The sequence below is a fragment of the Trichechus manatus genome, unplaced genomic scaffold, assembly GCF_000243295.1.
Source record: "Trichechus manatus latirostris isolate Lorelei unplaced genomic scaffold, TriManLat1.0 scaffold00241, whole genome shotgun sequence".
NCBI lineage: Eukaryota > Metazoa > Chordata > Mammalia > Sirenia > Trichechidae > Trichechus > Trichechus manatus.
In genome coordinates, this window is record NW_004444177.1 from 2,336,531 (window position 1) to 2,341,075 (window position 4,545).

Below are 4,545 nucleotides of genomic sequence, written 5' to 3' on the forward strand. Positions count from 1 at the left end.
AAAGATTGAAGTTGTCAAGGATTTCATTTTACTTGGATCCACAATCAACACCCATGGAAGCAGCAGTCAAGAAATCAAAAGACCCGTTGCATTGGGCAAATCTGCTGCAAAAGATCTTTTTAAAATATTGAAAAGCAAAGACGTCACCTTGAAGACTAAAGTGCCCTGATCCAATCCACAGTATTTTCAGTCACCTCATTTGCATGGGAAAGCTGGACAATGAATAAAGAAGACCAAATAATTGACTCCTTTGAATGATGGTGTTGGTGAAGAATATTGAATACCTTATGGATTGCCAAAAAAACAAACAAATCTGTCTCAGAAGAAGTACAACCAGAATGCTCCTTAAAAGCAAGGATGGCAAGACTACTTCTTATGTACTTTGGACATATTATTAAGAGGGCTCAGTCCCTGGAGAAGGACATCATGCTTGGTAAAGCAGAGAGTCAGAGAAAAAGAGCAAGACCCTGAATGAGATGGATTGACACACTAGCTGCAACAATGGGCTCAAGCATAACAATGATTGTGAGGATGGCACAGGACCAGGCAGTATATGGTTCTGTAGTACATAGGGTCGCTATGAGTTGGAACCGACCTGACAGCACCTAACAACAACAACAACAACACAGAATGGAATACTATGTAACAATAAAGAATAATGATGAAACTGCAAAACATCTAACAACATGGATGAATCTGGAATCATTATGCTGAGTGAAATAAGTCAAGCTCAAAAGGACAAATATTGTACAAGACCACTGCTATAAAAACTCAAGAAAATGCTTAAACACAGAAAAAAAAGAAAGAAAGTTTGTTGGTTACTAGGTAGGAGGAAAGGAAATCATTAACTAGATAGTAGACAAGTGTTAACTTTGGTGAAGGGAAGGACAACGCACAATATAAGTAAAATCAGCACACCTCGACCAAGGTAAAGTCATAGAAGCTTCCTAGACACATCCACTTTGAGGGACCGAGTTACTGGGGGTGAGAGCTGGGGACCATGGTTTCAGGGGACATCTAGGCCAATTAGCAAAACGTAGTCCATAAAGAAAATATTCTACATCTTACTTTCGTGAGTAGCATCTGGGTCTTAAAAGCTTGTGAGTGGCCATCGAAAATACAGCTATTGGTACCATCTCATCTGGAGAAAAGGAAAATGAAGAAAACCAAGGACACTAGTCCAAAGGATTAATGGACCAGTCTGAGCCCAGAAGAACTAGATGGTGGCCGGCTACCACCACCAACCACTCTGATAGAGATCACAATAGAAGGTCCCAGCTAAAGCAGGAAAAAAATGTAGAAAAAAATTCAAAATCACAAAGAAAAAGACCAGACTTACCTGTTTGACGGAGACTGGAGGAACCTTCAAGATTATTGCCCCCGCACACCCTACAATCTCAGAACTAAAGCCACTCTCGAAGTCTCCTCTTCAGCCAAAGATTACACACACCTATAAAACAAACAATAACACATGTGAGGAATGTACTTTTTCATTAAACCAAGTATACGAGACCAAATTATCAACACCTGCCCAAAAGTAAGCTCAGAAAGCAGGAAAATTGTACGAATGGACATGGGTACCTGGGGTGGTAAGGGGGAGAGTGCTGACATATTGCGGGTATTGCAACCAATGTCACAAAACAATTTGTGCATAACTTTTTGAATGAGAATTTAATTTGCTCTGTAAACTTTCACCTAAAGCACAATAAAATTAAAGATATATATAAGCAAATTTAATACAACATTATATAAAAAGAATTATACCTACAAAAAAATGGAATTTATTCCAGGTATGCAAGGCTGGTTAAACATTTGAAAACCAACTAATGTAATCCATCACATCTTCAGGCTAAGGATGAGAAATCAGACGATAATATCAATAGATGCAGAAACAGCATTTGACAAAATCCAAACCTATTCTTGATAAAAACTCTCAGCAAGCCAATAGAGGGGTACTTTCTAAACTTGATAAATAACAGTTACAAAAAAATTCTATAGCTAACATCATAGTTAAGAGTGAGATATTAGATTTAATTTCCCTGAAAATAGTGAATAAGGCAAGCTGTCCCCTTCTCATTAATCATATTCAACATTATACTGGAATTCTTAATTGAGGCAATAAGACAAGATTAGGAAATAAAATGTGTATAGATTGAGAAGGAGTAAGTAAAACTGTCTTTGTTCATAGGTAACATACTTGTCTATGTAGAAAATTCCAAAGAATCAACAAACAAAATCTAGGAACTAAGAAGCAATTATAGCAAGTTTGCAGGATACAGGTTAATATGTGAAAGTCAGTTGATTGTCTATATACTAGCAACGAACAGCTATGATTTGGAATTAAAAACACAATACTATTAGTATTAGCATCAAAAAAGGAAGTATCTAGGAATAAATCTAAGAAAATACGTACCAGATCTATATGAGGAAAACTATAAAACTCTCATGGAAGAAATCAAAGATCTAAATAAATAGTGAGATACTCCATGCTCATGGGTAGGCAGACTCAAGATTTTTAAGACGGCAATTCTTCCAAACTTGATTCTACAGAGTTAATGCTATTCTAGTTATTTTGTGGCTATTAAACAAGCTAATTCTGTAGTTTACGTGGAAAGGCAAAAGACTCAGAATGACCAACGCAACACAGAAGAACAAAGTCAGAGGACTGACACCACCAGACTTTAAGACTTAATATAAAGCTACCATAATCAAGACAGTGTGGTATTGGCAAAGGAATAGACAAATAGATCAATGGAACAGAACAGAAAGCCCAGAAATAAGCACACACAGATATAGTAAACTAATCTTTCACAAAAGAGAAAAAGCAATTCCATAGAGAAATGATACAGTTTTCCATAAATGGTGCTGGAATAACTGAAAATGCACATGCAAAAAATAAAAAAAAAGAGTCTCTAAAAAGATCTCACACCTTTCACCAAATTAACCTAAAAGTAAATCACAAAACTGTACAGCTTCTAATTGTTAACATAGGAGAAAATCTATGTGTTTTTGGGTTTGGTGATGAGTTTTTAGATACAAAATCACGATCCATGAAATAAAAAAAAATAAAAATTGGTAAATTGGACTTCATTCATATTAACTTCTTCACTGTGAAAAATACTGTTAAGAGAGACTAGAAGAAAATATTTGGAAAACACACATCTAATAAAAGATTTGTGTCCAAAATATGCAAAGATCTCTTAAAGCTCAACAGTGAGAAAAAAACAAACGTAAAAAAACCCTCAATTAATAAGTAGACAGATCTCAACAGAAATCTCACCATACAAGATATACTGATGAAAAACAACCATATGAAAAGATGCTTAATATTATGTCATTGTTGTTGTTGTTAGTTGCTGTCGATTCCTTTCCAAACTCATAACAGCAATGAGATACCACTATATACCTATTACAATGGCTAAAATCAAAAAACAAAAAACGAAAAACAAAAAACCTGACACTATCTAATGTTGGCAATAGAAACTCTCATTCACTGTTGGTGGTTATGCAAAATGTTGCAGTCACTTTAAAAGACATTCTGGAAGTTTCCTATAAAAGTAAACATAGACTTACACATTAGTTGTTGTTGTTGAGTGCCATGGAGTCAATTCTAATTAAAGCGACTACATAGGGCAGAGTAGAACTGCTTCAGAGGCTTTCCTAGGCTTTAATCTTTATGGTAGCTGATCGCAGATCACCAGGTCTTTTCTCCTGCAGAGCCGCTGGTGGGTTCAAACTACCAAAGTTTCATTAGCTGCCAAGCACTTAACCATTGCACCACCAAGGCTCCTTAGGCTCACTATACAGTTCAGGATTTGCACTCCTAGGTATTTACCTAAATGAGCTGACAACTTATGAACACACAAAATCTGCACACCAATGTTTATACCTGCTTTATTTATAAAATTTCCAGAAATTGGGAAGCAGCCAAGATGTTCTTAAATAGGTGAATTAATAAACAAACTATAGTATTTCCACACACACACACACAAAACAACAAACAAAAAACCAAACCCACTGCCATCAAGTCAATTCCGACCTCATAACGACCCTATAGGACAGAGGAAAACTGAACCTTAAGATTTCCAAGGCTGCAGTCTTTACCAAAGCAGACTGCCATATCCTTCTCCTCAGGGCAGCTGGTGGGCTGAAACTGTCCACCTTTCAGTTAGCAGCCAAGCGCTTAACCACTGTGCAACCAGGGTTCCTTAAACATCCACGCAATGGACTATTATTCAGTGATGAAAAAGAAATGAGCTATCAAGGTATGAAAAGACACAGAGAAACCATATATTCTTAGTGAAAGAAGACAGTCTGAAAAGGCTGTATCGGATATGATTCTGTCTTGGAAGAAGTATAGCCAGAGTGATCCTTAAAAGCAAGGATGGCAAGACTTTGTCTCACATACTTTGGACATGTTATCAGGAGGAATCAGTCCCTTAAGAATAGCATCATGCTAAATTTCTAGAAACACACGGCCTACCCAAACTACAACAAAGTGATGTTGAAAATCTGAACAGACCCATAACAGGAGAAGAGATTGAA